The sequence below is a fragment of the Citrus sinensis genome, chromosome 5, assembly GCF_022201045.2.
Source record: "Citrus sinensis cultivar Valencia sweet orange chromosome 5, DVS_A1.0, whole genome shotgun sequence".
Taxonomy (NCBI): Eukaryota; Viridiplantae; Streptophyta; class Magnoliopsida; order Sapindales; family Rutaceae; genus Citrus; species Citrus sinensis.
The window spans coordinates 16,881,026-16,896,824 of NC_068560.1; the positions used below are offsets into that span (position 1 = coordinate 16,881,026).

The 15,799-nt window shown below is 33.0% G+C and overlaps 2 long non-coding RNA genes across 3 annotated transcripts; both read left to right on the top strand.

The window, feature by feature from the left end:
* Positions 1–6,316: 6,316 nt before the first annotated feature.
* Positions 6,317–9,687, top strand: LOC102623130 (uncharacterized). 2 transcript variants are annotated; one of them, XR_008055322.1, is made up of 3 exons: positions 6,317–6,509; positions 8,868–9,237; positions 9,474–9,687. It is a non-coding gene; the product is annotated as an uncharacterized LOC102623130 (long non-coding RNA). The 2 variants fall into 2 exon arrangements; XR_008055321.1 differs by having other exon boundaries at positions 6,331–6,509; positions 9,163–9,237.
* A 2,037-nt stretch (positions 9,688–11,724) lies between these two features.
* LOC127902772 (uncharacterized) lies at positions 11,725–12,074 on the top strand. Its single transcript, XR_008055348.1, has 3 exons — positions 11,725–11,748; positions 11,861–11,949; positions 12,030–12,074. It is a non-coding gene; the product is annotated as an uncharacterized LOC127902772 (long non-coding RNA).
* The last annotated feature ends 3,725 nt before the right edge of the window (positions 12,075–15,799 follow it).

Here is a 15,799-nt window from a genome sequence, read left to right on the forward strand (position 1 = left end):
AACTCAAACTCGTCAATCAATTTGTCGTCTAAAGGTTGGAAAAATGAGTGATATGTCATTTCAAGCTGATCATGGATCCAGAACCGACAACTTGGTGCTGTTGTCCAAGGTCGTTAAACTCTCACATGAATAACATACGCCTGTCTTAAGTCTAAACGGCACGCCTTGTCGTCGTTTTAGGAAGGGTTTAAGTTTCACGTGAAAGGCTCTTGATCAAGCAGTTAAGTTTGTCAGTTTTGGAGGGAATCATCTGGATCAGTAATGCCAGCAGCAGCTGATATATATGCTGTGTCTGGTTTCATCTAGATCGATTGAAGAGAGAGTGATAAGGAAGCATTAGAGAGAGTGAAACTTTTCTGGGTGTTCTCTGTATTGTGTTTGTCACCTTTGTAACCATTGAAGCTTAATAAAATTACTCCCTGAGTTGTTTTCTCCAGTGCACGTAGGCACTGTTAAAGGTGCTGAACCACTTAAGTGTTTGTGTGTTCTTGATTATTTGTGTTGATTTTTCTTTGATCTGGCGATTGTTACGACTTGCTTAGACTTGGTTTTTAAATCTTAGAGTCTTAATTAGATCTTGGGGTGAGATAAATATGGTGTAAAGAGGGTTTGTTTCACAACAATTGGTATCAGAGCTTTAATTCTGATTCCAAGGTTCAAGAATGGCTTCCAAGGTGGATCTTGAGAAGTTTACAGGGCAAAATGACTTTAATATGTGGAAGATCAAGATAGAGGCTTTGTTGATCACTCAGGGTCTGGGAGATGCCATAGATCCAATCTCTAAACTTGAAGGAAATGAAGCTTCATCATCCAAGACCCCAGAACAAGCAGTAGAGATAGACAAGAATGCTAGAAGCACAATTATTCTGAGTCTGGGTGACTCTGTAATAAAAAAAGTGGCGAAAGAAAAGATTGTTGCTGGTTTATGGGCCAAGTTGGAGAATTTGTATATGACAAAGTGTTTAGTTAATTGGCTTTACATCAAGAAGACGATGTTCTCAGTAAAGATAATTGAAGGAGCATCACTTGATGAGCATATAGATGAGTTCAATAAGGTTTGTGATGAATTGGAAACCATTGATGAAGGACTGAGTGATGAGAGCAAGGCTCTGCTGTTAATTAGTTCTTCACTAAAGTCATACGAGCACTTTGTGGATGCCTTGTTATATGGGAGACAAACACTCTCTCTGGAAGAGGTTAAATCTACTCTTGGCACCAAGAAGTTGAAAGACAAGCAAGATAATCCAAAAAGTGAATCAAGTGAGGAGTTGATGGTTAGAGGCATATCTGAAAAAAGGGAAAACAAGGGAAAGAAACAAGGCAGATCAATGTCCAAATAGAAGCATTTGAAGTGTTTTTGTTGCCATAAAGAATGGCATTTCAAAAGAGATTGCCCTGAAAGAAAGAACAAAAATAAAGAAACCAAGGAAAAGACAAGAAATGCAGCCATAGCCACAAAAGATGCAAGCTTTGAAACATCTAGAGTGCTCATTGCCTCAAATGAAAAACTTCAAGGCCACTGGGTTCTTGACTCAGGTTGTACCTTCCATGTGTCCAAATAGAAGCTATTTTACTACATATTAATTGTGTGATGAGGTATGATTTTAATGGGTAATAACTAAATGTGTAAAGTGGTTGGTATTGGGATTGTTAGCCTTAAAAAGTTTGATGGTGTGGTGAGGGAATTAACACAGGTTAGGTTTGTTCCTGACTTGAAAAGAAACCTGATCTCAATTAGCATGCTAGATCCAATAGGTTGTGTCATTAGGGCTAAAAAATAAGTGTTGAGGATAATTAAAGGCTCAATGGTGATTATAAAATATATAAAAGAAAATAGCTTGTATGTGTTGGATGGACATACTGCTGTTGGAGAGGCAAGTGTAACTGATAGTGGTGGGAACAAATCAGTGTTGTGGCATTTTAGGCTGGGGCATATGAGTGAGAGAGGCTTAAAAGAACTACAATGGAACATTGAGGACAGATAATGGCTTGAAGGTGAAAACATTGAGGACAGATAATGGCTTGGAGTACTGTAATATGTTGTTTGAAGGAGTACTACGAGAAGAATGGGATTTAGAGGCACAAAACTATCACCTATACTCCTCAACCAAATGGCCTTGCTAAGAGGATGAACAGAACCTTGGTGGAGAAAGTAAGGTGCATGTTGATCTACTCTAAACTTCCAAAAACTCTATGGGTAGAAACTTTAAACATTGTATGCTATCTAGTCAATAGGAGCCCATCAACTGCCATAGGATGTAAAAAACCAATGGAACTGTGGTCAGGAAGAATAGCTGACTATTCAAAACTCAGAATCTTTAGCTGCATAGCATATGCTCATGTAAAGTAAGATAAGTTGGAACCAAGAGCATTAAAGTGTAGGTTTCTAGGGTATCCAGAAGGTGTCAAAGGCTATAGATTGTTGTGTGTTGATTCCAAGCCACCTCAGTGTATAATAAATAGAGATGTAACTTTCCATGAATATGAGATCTTGAATCAATCAAGGAGTCTTGTCAATGACTCTGAATTAGGTGCTGAGTCTAATAAAGTGAAGTTTCAAGTGGAGCCTCATACCTTGAAAAAGCTTGATCTAGAAATTAAGAGTGCTAAAAAAGAACTTGAAGCTGGTGTTGAGCATGAATCAGTAGAAAGTGAAGAGGACACCTATCAATTGGTAAGAGACAGAAATAGAAAGATTATTAGACCACCTAAGAGATATGCAATGGTTGATTTAATTGCATATGATTTGACTGCTACTTAAAAGTTGAATGATGATGAACTAGGACTTATCAAGAAGCTATCACAAGCAAAAGCAAGATGGAATGGAGAAAGGCAATGGATGAGGAGATGACATCTCTAATGAAGAATAAAACTTGGGAAATGATTATAAAACCAGAAAAGAGGAAGATAGTAAGTTATAAATGAATCTTCAAGATAAAAAGAAGGGATATCTGGTGTTGAGCTTAGAATATGTAAAGCTAAACTGGTGGCAAGGGGTTTCACACAAAAGGAAGGTATTGACTTCACTAAAGTTTTTTCCCCAGTGGTGAGACATGCTTCCATCAAAATTATTCTTGCACTTGTTGCTGTTCCGGACATATATCTTGAGTAAATGGATGTCAAAACAACTTTTTTGCATGGTAAGTTACAAGAATAGATTATAATGTAGCAGCCAGAGGGGTATGTGGTTTTTGGTAAAGAAGATCATGTTTGTTTACTTAAGAAGTCTCTATATGGTTTGAAGCAATCACCTAGACAATGGTATTTGAGGTTTGACAACTTCATGATAACACATGCCTTTAATAAATGTAGTTATAATTGTTGTGTGTATTTTAAGAAGATAAGTGGAGGAAGGATGATATATCTCTTAGTGCATGTAGATGATATGCTGATTGCATGTCATGACAAGAAAGAAAATGATCATATGAAGAAACTCTTAAGCAGGAAATTTGAAATGAAGGAACTTGGGGAACCTAATAGGATTTTAGGGATGGATATTATCAGGGATAGGAGCAAGAAGGTTTTGTTTTTAACTCAACAGAGCTACATTAAAAGGGTTCTGGTGAGGATTGGAATGAATGATGCGAAGCAAGTGCAGACACCATTGGCAAACCATTTCAAGTTGTCTTCTGTACAGTGCCCCCAAACTGATGCAGAACAACAAAAAATGGCTTGTATACCCTACTCAAGTGTTGTGGGTAGCCTCATGTACGCCATGAAACTCACCAGGCCTAATATCTCACATGTTGTGAGTATGGTAAGTAGGTTTATGGCAAATCTAGGCTATGGACATTGGAAAGTTGTTCAGTGGATTATGAGATACCTCAAAGGGACTTTGGAGGTTACTTTGATTTATGGTCGAAAGGATAGCAATGGACACACATTGATTGGTTATGTAGATGTTGACTTTGCTGGTGACCTTGATAAAAAGAGGTCACAAACAGAGTATATGTTTACTCTGGGGGGATGCACAGTTAGCTGGAAAGCAACATTACAGAACATATTGGCTTTGTCCACTACAGAGGCAGAGTATACTGCAGCAGCTGAAGCCTTTAAAGAAGCCATTTTGCTGAAGGCATGATAACTGAGCTAGGAGCTGAGCAAGGGACTATAACAGTATACAGTGATAGCCAGAGTGCCATACATCTTAGTAAAAATCAAACTCATCACGAGAAGACAAAACATATAGATGTTAAGTTACACTTTGTGAGACTTGAAGTGTCAAGGGGGGCTGTTAAGTTGCTGAAAATTCATACTGAAGAAAATCTAACTGACATGTTAACCAAGGTTGTGCCCACTACCAAGTTCATCATTTGCATGTATTTAGCAGGAATCTTTAGGTTTTAAGAAGCTGCAGATGAGGAGAAAACAAACAAAGAAGAGGGAGTTATGAGTGTTGGGTTCAAGGTGGAGATTGTTGAAATAAACTCAAATGAACTCAAACTCGTCAATTGATTTGTCATTTAAAGGTTGGAAAAACGAGTGACATGTCATTTCAAGCTGATCATGGATCCAGAACCGACAACTTGGTGCTGTCGTCCAAGGTCATTAAACTCTCACGTGAGTAACATATGCATGTCTTAAGTCTAAACGGCACGCCTTGTTGTTGTTTTAGGAAGGGCTTAAGTTTCACGTGAAAGGCTCTTGATCAAGCAGTTAAGTTTGTTGGTTTTGGAGGGAATCATCTGGATCTGTAATGCCAGCAACAGCTGATATATATGCTGGTTCTGGTTTCATCTAGATCGATTGAAGAGAGAGTGATAAGGAAGCATTAGAGAGAGTGAAACTTTTCTGAGTGTTCTCTGTATTGTGTTTGTCACCTCTGTAACCATTGAACCTTAATAAAATTACTCCCTGAGTTGTGTTCTCCAATGGATGTAGGCACTGTTAAAGGTGATGATCCACTTAAGTCTTTGTGTTCTTGATTCTTTGTGTTGCTTTTTCTTTGATCTGGTGATTGTTACGACTTGCTTAGAGTCTTAATTAGATCTTGGGGTGAAATAAATCTAGTGTAAAGAGGGTTTATTTCATAATATAATTAATAACTTAAAATTAAAGGAATTAGATTGAGAATAGTCTTTTTTTTAGGATGGAGGCTCCTAAATCTTCAAGAATCATTATGTGCTTATTAAAATTTCAAAATCATTTGGATTATGACATAGCAAAAATTTGATAATACATATGTTGGAATACACCAATTCATAGATGCATTTGATTATTGTTTTCATAAATTTTAACTAGGAAGGATGACATGATAAAATTTGATTTTATTGTATGGTTGATTTCATATTTCATGTGCTCATTTCTTAATATAATCAAATTTGATCTGGCATATTTTGCAACTGTATAAATATCAATTATGATAAATCAAAATGATTTCAACACCTTTCAACCAGACATATTTATAATACAATATTGTCAAAATTACACCAGAAATTTAGTTTATTACATATTATTATCCAATGAGCACACAAAAATGAATTTGTACAAATTTAGTTTTGGAATGCTGTAGCTCTTAAAATAATTGTTGTTAGTTGTGCTATAGAAATAATTTGCTGTGAAAAGAATCAGTTAATTGTTGGGTAAATTTTATTTTTAGAAATACTGTGAATTTTGAAAACAGTTACGGAAATTTGGTAAATTTTACTGTTAAATTGCTGAAAGAAAACAAATGATTAAAATGTATATAATGTAGAATAAAATTCACTTATACATATAAAAATATGTACATATAATATTTTTAATTATGTATTATAATAATTTTTACTAAAAATAAAATTTATAATATATTGATTTTTTTATATTTTTACCTTAAAACAATTGTTAATTAAATTTATAATATAGTGAAATAAGTTTAATAATAATTCGACCAACAAATTGATATTATTAAATTTATATTGATGAATTACAATAAAAATTTATTAAAATATTATTTTTTTCAAGTTGAATAAGGATAATTTTGGATTTACATAATAATTTTGAGGATATTTATAAAATTATATTAAAGGATAAAATTAATTCTCAAAATCAGAATCTAAAAAATACTCCATCCCTACTTTTCAAAATCAACTATAGGAGAAGTTGATTTTGACAAAAATAATTTTAATTTTTTTACTAAATACTAAAATTAACTTTTAATTTTTTAAAATTAATTTTAAACCCCAAATTCAAAACGACCCTTAAACCAATTTTGCAAAAGCAGCCGTTACATGTATCGCCAACTTTTTAACAGTCAGCTGCTTTTGTGACCGTTATGCGACGGCTAGACTGCTGTCACTTATGTTACTATCCACGTGACGGTAAAGAGCCAATTGGCATACTATTTTTTTTAAGTTTTAAATTTGTTTCTAAATAGAAAACTATTCGCTGGTGTCAATATTTTGAAAACCGAAGTCCCAAATTCTCTCTTGTGCGTGCCGGGCCAGCATCCTAAACCTTACTGGTTGCCGGAGAATGGCGTAAAACGGCGGTGATCTTCTTCTTCATCTTATTCTCTCTCATCGTTTCAGGTAAGCTTGTGATTATGAGTTTCTTGTCTTTCTTAGCTTGTAATTATAGATTTTGATTTTTTAATTCGTATTGTAGCCGTTAATGTAAATTTTTCTCCCGCTGGCAATTTTTTTGTTCCTACAAGTTGAAGCCCTTCTGTTCTTGTTCCATTGGTGACTTTGCTCACTCAAATTAATTTCGTTCGGCGGAATTTACAAAGTTCAAATGGATTCATTTGGATTACTATTGAATTTAGCTTTCATTTCTACATTCATTCTAATGTTTTACAATTATGTATTTAGATTTACTTTGATTTTATGTTTAAAGCTTCTACATTGAATAGCTGAGCTTGGGTCTTAGTTTCATTTTCTAATTAACTTGTTTTGGTTTATCTTATATGCTCACCAAGTGCTTGTTATATTGTCTGATAAGTTATATAACATTGCTTATTCTATAATAATAATTTCATGTTCCATTTTCAGAAATTATAATATAAAAGTTTTTACAATGGGATGCATCTACAAACTGAATTGACTTGTAGAGTAAGAGCTTGGAGTAATGTTGCATTCTTGAATAAATGAAAGTTCATATTGTGTAAGAGCATGTAGATGTAAAGCATCATTACCATTTCTACCAAGTGCTTTCATTCTGTTCAGATGCTCCTCTTGAACTTTGGAAGGTGCCTCATTCAAGTCCTAGCTATAACTAATAGCTCTGATTAATTAAGTTCATGTGCTAGCTGAAACAGATTTAATTATTTAATTAATTAATTGTGTATGTACTAATTATATTGAAAGTATTTGAAAACTTTTTTATCATGAATGACTTCTAAATGACTTAAAAACCTAAAGGATATGTGAAATAATGCTCATTTCACATGAACGAGCCTATTAATACTTGTATGCCTATGATTGTTAATATTGGCTTAAGCGTTTCAGTTAAATGGTTTACATAACAAGGAAAAAAATTTAATGGAAAACTTTAGAGTTCTAACAGAAATATAATTGACTATGCAGATATAGTTATTTTATGGTATACAAATCATGTTGCCTTAATCTCAATGTCCTACGACCTATTTTATTTTATATAGTCATTCATTTTTGCCATGGCTTTTTGTTTTTATGAGTATGGAAATAGTGGGATTTGGTGTATCTTAGCATCTTTGGAAAATTCTCTTTAAATGTGGCAAACAAAAATATACATATAATCAAGTTTGTTAATCAACTATCATAACTGGCTAGCTAGTTCTTGCCTGCCTTGCTGCCATTACCCAGGCCATTACATTGCGTAGCATAAGGAATAGTGATTAGGTGATTATTAGTGACTCATTGAGCTTATTATTGACCAAACAAACATATTCGCCTTTACCCACAACTTAGTTTGATTAGTTATTAGACCATAAAGAGCGTTAATCTGTTCATTGGCTTTGTTATTTTTATTAGGTTTTTCTGTCAACAAAACTGTTGATTTCTTATAAAAATATTCATTGATTTTTAAACACCTAATCATTGGCTATAATGAAGCTAATTGAAACTGAGGCTTTGGATCAATTTCTTCTAGCAAGATACAAATGAGCAGAACCTGTATCCTCTAAGTAAATTTTTCTAATATCCTTGATTTGGTAGTATCTGGCGGCCTGAAATCCTCTAGATTTTTTTAACACTGTCAATGTTCTTTTTACTCTTAAAAGGGAAAAAAAAAAGTTATATCTTTCATACCCTAATGGTAAGTTGGCCTTGACTTAACATGCCTTCCTGAGGATTTCCAAGATTCACAAGCAGCCCCCCCCCCCCCCCCAAAAAAAAAAAAAAAGGATTTTGCAAGATTCACAACCAGGCTATATTTAATTTATTGATTGTGTGCACGTACTAGTTATATGTTGAAAGAATAGGAAAAAGTATTTTAACATGAATGACTTAAAACTTATTGCTCAGTAAACATAATCTGCATCAGTGCTAGAAAATGTATTTATTGTTTGTATTTTTTATGGATTTGCTTAAGAAATGATACGCGAAATAATGCTACATTGTATTAGGAATAAATTGAAGAGATTTATGTGTTATTTAAATTTCAGATTGAATTTTAAACTTTCAATACATGCATTGAAAGCTTAGATTGTTTAAGAAATTATTAATAGACACATGTTTTATTAGTGTCATCTATGGATGATAGTGAGGATCATATGTCTATTAATAATTCTTGAATTGTCTAGGCTTGAACTGTTTGGGAATGCATAGTTTTCTATGGTAGCTAGTAGCTGAAGTTTTTTTCCCACGTAAAAATGGGTTTTTCGCTGGCTGCTTCTCATCTTCTGTGGGTGCATACTAGATAACACATAAACACTCATATATCTATGTCGTGTGCTTGGAGAACTATAGGGAGAGGCTGCCGAAATTTCTATAAATGTAGAAGAAAACTTTAAAGTACTTGAGATTGAAGAAACTCATGCATTCTTGAGAGGGATATATTGGACCACTTACCTTTTGTAAATATGAAGGGAGTGTTGGACATATTGATGGGAGTGAAGGAGCTGAGTTGGATGGATGTAATCGGTTATGGTTTTGCTGAGTTAACTTGGCTTTGAGCTTGTAATTTTGTTTATAAATGGAGTACTATCTCCAATGTTGGTTTATAAATATGTTTCAGCTGGCTGGCCTAATTTTTTGTTTCTAGGTAACAGGCTTTATATCTGTAATTGATAGCCAACTGAAGTTCTCAGCTGTGGGTGAGGATATTTCTTTACAGAAGGTATTGGAAACTGTTTTTTACGTTAATTATTGTTGTATATATACTTTAATTTTCACATCTTTTTCTCTGATTCTTGTCACTTTGCTTGCTTTCATATGTATAAATTCTAATGAAATTAACCATAAAATTGTATAATGATTTTTTTAATTATATTGCAAAACTGAGCACACACGAAAATATCTTGGTCAGTAGTAGAAATGAAGAACTAAAATGATTTATCTAACTAATTTTTGTAGTGCATTAAAAGGAGATGGTAATGGAGAAGAGTTGGGTTGGTTTGGCAAATTGATATCCAAGTTATATACTGATGGGGTTGAAAAATTTATAGATTTTGCATTTGAGAATGTTGTTGGTGATGCAAGAATTTATTATCCTTGTAATAACTGTCGAATATTTCGTTTTAAGGGAAGTTGCAAGAGACCATATCATTATAAATGGTTTTTGTTTAAAGTATTAAAACTGGATATTGCATGGTGAGCCATCTTCATCTTTGGAATCTAGCCAAGAAACAGGTTGGTCATGACTCGGGTGCTGATGATGATATGATTGGAATAATACATGATACATCACGTAATCAAATGTTCAATTCACACGCAGCATTGTTATGGACTATCAGTGACTTTCTAGCATATGCCAACTTGTTTGAGTGGAGTATTAAAGGCAAATAAGCATTTCTTGTTTGCCAACAAAACACTAGATCTAATTGGTTGATACATAGTCGAAAATTTTGTCACGTCGGTAATGTCGATTTTTACCGACGAATCATAGGTTTCGAAAATATAGTGCCTTTTGAAAAAAGTAGAGAGTGGGGACAAGCACCTTCTCGGATGTCTGGAGCTGAAGTGAAAAAGCAGTTGAATAATATACTTATTAAGTTTAAGATTGAAGACTTGAAAAACGGAGAATGAACAAAATCAGAGAAATGAAAAGATTACTTGGACGAAGAAAAGCATATTTTATGAACTACCGTGTTGGGAGTTCAATTTGATTCATCATAAAATGAGAGACATGAGGGAGAGACAAAAGCTCAGGCTCGTCTGCAACCATGTGGACCCTCATAGGCAATTCGTGTACACAACTTGGTTCACAAAGCCCAACAACTTGAAGCAGGCGAAATCCGGGAACGATCCATCTCCTACCCAACCCTAGCTGCCTTAACCTTGTATTTCTGATATTTAGTTAAAGAGTAAGAAGATTGCTCCTCTGTCAATTACCTTCGAGAGAGACTTTCTTTTTCATTCATCGATGTTTGCTTGTGAAAACAAGGGTTTTAGTTACACTTTCAACGCTGTCAATTTAGTGAAGTAAAGCATTCGAAGAATAATGAAGATGGAAGCCCCACAGCATGAAAACTTTTAAACAGTAACACAGCTCTTATTCCAGAGGCTGCACGCGAGTGACCTGAATCTTCTTCAGAAATTTCAAATTTTATCGGGCAAAGCTTTCAAAATTTCTCAACAAATTGATTATTTGGTGTGGTTGCCACATTTTGAGTAACTGCTATTTGTTCTCAAGTACAAAATCCTTGACGAAGCCATGAGAATTGATAGCTCAGGCTCTGATACCAAGTTAAAGTTTCTAATCTGTTTGATAAGTAAGAAAATGAGAGAAAATGAAAAAAAGAACAGAGATCATCTAAGAGCTGGATTTGATGAATAAATCTGAATCATCCATTCTTTAGCTGATTACAAATGTATTTATACAAGGTTTCTAAGCACCTGAGAGTTGAATAACTTATGCCAGCTCAGCTAACACGTCAGTAACTCTACCTATCTTGCTTAACAAACTGAAACAATAACTAACCATTTTAACTATCTTAACAATCCAAATAATTTCTCCGTTTGTGTATTTTTTTGAATCATAATCAAATGGGTAAATGTTGCAACTATTTTTTTAGACATTTTCACTTAGGGATGTCAGCCCGAGGAAGTACGGGGGTCTGAGTTATTCAACTGAAAATGTCGGCCAAGTTCTTGCCATGTCAGGTGCAAAACTGATACTCTTGCTCCCCATTTATACTTATTACGAAACTGAAAATGTTACTCGTTCCTCTTAACTTGTTTTCTCATGCATCAACCCCACAAAACTGCTTATTGCAGGGGGTAAAATTTTGAACACATCATGTGGAATTTGGACCATTTGATAGTTTGTTTCAAACATATCTGTTTATAAAATACTTTTCTTCATGGTTTTGGTCCCATAATTTTCTATGTATGTACAGGTTTTATCCATACCTCTTTTGACAAGTTACACTTACATAGCAATGTTATCTGGGTTCAGCCTTGCCTTTTTCATAAACTGTGCTTCTGTGATGAAAAATGTTTTAGCTGTAAGTGGATATCCTAATCATTGATCCATATACTTAGGTTATATTATCCATCAGCAAGTATGTATAAAATTATTTTATGTCTTTTTTTATTAGAAATGTTGTAATTCTATTTAACTCTTCCTGAATTATAACATCAGGTGTCTATAATAACTGGATTATTCCTTCTGCAAAACAGAGCAGTGGTAAATGTTTTTTTCTTTTGTTTGTTTAGTACATTTACATGCTTTCAGCTTTTTCAAATTTTGTATGTGTCAAAGTTTAAATTTAATTTGTTGGTTTATGCCACAACAAAAGGAACAGCATCAAAGAGGAGCTGCTAATGGACTTGCTATGACTGTAGTGTCGCTTACCAAAACTGCCGGTCCAGCTGTAGGAGGTGCTCTGTGAGTGTCCTGTTGATTTTGTAAAATTATATGTAAATGATGTTATAATAATTTTTTTTCATTAATTGGGGTTCTGGCAGATTTTCTTGATCACAAAAGCGTCAAGATGCTGGTTTCCTCCCAGGTATGATGATCTACTAATGAAATTTCTCACGAGTTGGTGAATTACTTTGTGCTAATTAGCTTAATTAGCTGCTTAAACTAAAGTGCAGGTAACCAGATGGTTTTTCTAAATTTGGTTGAGGCACTTGGAGTAATATTGACATTCAAACTGTTTCTAACTCAACGCGCCCAGCAAATTAAAGCTTTCAAACTCTATCAACAATATGATTATTTGATGTGGTTGCCACTTGCCATATTTTGTGTTACTGTTCTAAAGGGTTAAATATGAAAATGGTTGTTGGTGCTCACACCAATCGATTGCTGGTAACATTAATTCTTCAATACTTATCTCTGTCGACATTTATACTTGTTCATTGTCAGAACTACGACAATTTATCTTCACAATGATGCAAGCTAGGAAGAATTTTTCATGTTAAGTAAAATATTGAAGCCATAAAGAGTGTTAATTAAGTACTAAGTTTTCTGCCATGCTTTCAACGGTAACACATTTGGAGCTCTTATTCCAGGGGCTTCACAGTAGAGAGACCTGATTTCGATCTTCTTCAGAACTTGGGGATTCCATAATAACAGAGGACAACAGTTATATAAGAATATTATTTTGTACAATTTTCGTATAACCTGACCAATGCAAGTATAATTTTATGATCTTAACTCAGATCAAAAGACCTTCAATGATGTAAAATTTGCACATAAAGCTGAGATCCAAACATTTGAACTTATGATGAAACGGAAACAAAAGCGTTGAGATTGAAAAGATAGAGAAACACAAGCTTTTTAAAAGGGATAAATGCTCATTTAATCTCTATATTTTGACTTAAGAGCACATTTAGTTCTTATATTTTAAAAAGTGCCTCAACCTCAAGACACCCCTACTATGAAATATATTTCATTCCTATCCTTATTTTTTTCTTTTTACAATAATATTCTTGGAATAATATTTTTGGGAATATTAATGAAAATAAAAAATGGTAATTCATCCAGCCAGCCTTAAACAAAATAAATATTAATAAAAAAATTATGTTATTATTTTAGTTTTAGGACTAATTTCATAAATAATTTTATGCATTTATTAGTAAGATTGCTTTAAGAATATTAAACATTACTTTGAGTTGGTTGATATTAATTTATTTATAAATAATCATTAGCAAGATTGTTGTAAAAGTACAAAAATACTAGTTATTTCATATTGATATTTATTGATTAATTTACCAATTAACTTTTTTATAAATAAATAAATTAATTTAAGAATATTATTGCTAGGATATTATTGTAAAAGTAAATAAAATTTAAAGAAAAAATGTAACGTATTTAATATCAAGATATATTGAGGTATTTTTCAAAATATAAAGACTAAACTGTTGGGAAAATATGCTCTTTAAAAGCATATGTGTTTATTTAATTGTAATAAACATTTTTTCTGATTAATAAAATTAATGAGGTATTTTATTCAAATATCTTAATTGCATTAATATTTTTATTAAAGTCCATTTAATCATATTATATGTATTTATGTGATCACCATGTGGATTCACAGAAGACATAAATACAAGTTATCTTATGATTAAATAAATTTTGTTCGCAGTTGATAAATAAAGTTGGGCACTTTATTTAGGTATAGACTGTAATGAATTCATTGAATGATTTGTCTTAATCATGTATGAATTTATTGATGTAGTACGACTACATTGAACAGGATCACATATGAGATTTAATTAACTTTGTAATAACTGTCAGACTTATTAAATCTCATAGGCGTTGATTTTACTGTAATCTTAATCTTGAGTTAATTATGATTTCATGATTGTAATTGTTATTCCATTTGAGTTACCAATGGGCACGACACATCCTTGTGGTCAAGATTACCCGGTATCTTGGTGGGAGCAATTATGAGTATTGGAGTTATGGATTAACAATATAGAATTTGTACAACACATCTCTTGATGGGTTTTCGGCACTTGATCATAGAATTCTCTGGCCAGAGTGTGTCAACATATTTAGTATGTTGAAAATGATCATTAGAGAAAATCAGTAAGGATCAAGGAATAAGATGTTATTAAATTGATTGGACAGTTGAGATATCAATTTAATTAGCGATGTGGTACAAAGGATTGTGCAGTAAAGAAATCAATGTGGCTTGGGACGAATTATTATTCGAGCATACAATTATGGAAGTCAGTTCCAATCTTTTAGTGTAGTAGATTTGGAATTAAATAATTGGGCTAGTTTAATTACAGGCCTAATTATTGTAGCCACTATTGTATGTTCCCAAATGATCTCCGGGTTAGCTCATTTAATTGATTGCACCACTACTGGACTAATAAGTAAGATAACTAGCTATTTGGGTCAAAAGCCTAAATATATCATTTAGTGAGAGGCTCCATTTAATTAGCTTTTGTGTAAGGGGCCTTATGTTATTTTACAAGGTGGGTCCCCTATTGAAAAAGCAAATAACGTGGGTTTTGTTTTTTATTATTTGGAGCCTAGGGTTTTCACTAAAGGGTGATATATAAGGCTTATTTTCTTAAAAGCAAAAGGAGAAGCCACTTTATACAGATCAGAGAAAAAGATTTTTCTCTCCATTGTTGAGAGAAAAATTTTCTCGTGCTAGTTGCTTTGGTAGTGATAAAGGCGCCCACACGTCAAGTGCAGATCGAACCTGAGTCATAACCTGGAAGATCATTGGAGACAGTTCGTGATCTAACAAGCGTGGTGGTGACGGATCGTGATCTAACAGGAGTGGTGGTGGCGGATCGTGATCTAGGAGCCTAAATCACTTCAGCGGAAAAAACAAACTCAGATTTTCAAGGTACGATTTCTAGAATACAAATTCTTATATATTATATGAGAGCGATCTTCAAAAGGTTTTATAAAAATTTAAAAACCTAATTTTTCCCCAACATAAACGTGCATTGAAGTTAAAATACAAGTACCGGACGAGCATTTTCTCTTTTAGAAAGTTTTATATTTTATTAATGAAAGTCTGAATAACAAAATTATGGTTTTGGACTCCTTTTAAACTAAGCCTAAATATCACGAATTTACCAATATAGTAAACCTAAAATATTATTGCATAATAACATTCTCCTAACTGAAATAAGATAAATGCTGCTTAAATTCTATATCTAAATGAAAAAAAGATAAAAATCTTGAAAACAATAGGAAAATAGAACTTAAACTTGTAAACTAATATGAAATAAATAGAATTCTCAATCGAACCACAAGGCTAATGCGGTGCTACAATATTAGATTAGATTTCCCTCATTGCTAACTTCGAAATGGTATATTATACACCCTATATAGGTACTTATAGCTCAAGTTAGGGTAATTTTTAAAAACCTCCCCTGAGGTTTGAGCTTGTTGCAAGTAGATGGTGAGAATCTATTTATTTGTAAAAAATCTCCTACCGTCAGTTAATTTTAACATTGACCGTTAGTTGACTGTGCAAAGAAAATATTACCCTTAACAATAGTTTGTAGACAGACATAACTAAAAAAAAAACTAAAATTGTTAGTTATTTTACCCTCTTTAAATTATTGATATTTCCTTAAAGTTCTTACAAGAAAGATAAAATTAAAAACTTGAAAAATCCTCTTTAAATTATTGATATTTCCCTAAAGTTTCTACAAGAAAGATAAAATTAAAAACTTGAAAATGAAATAGTCATAATCTTTACCTATGATATTGTAAATCTTTGGAATTGACAAGGATAAAATTGTCAAAAAATAGG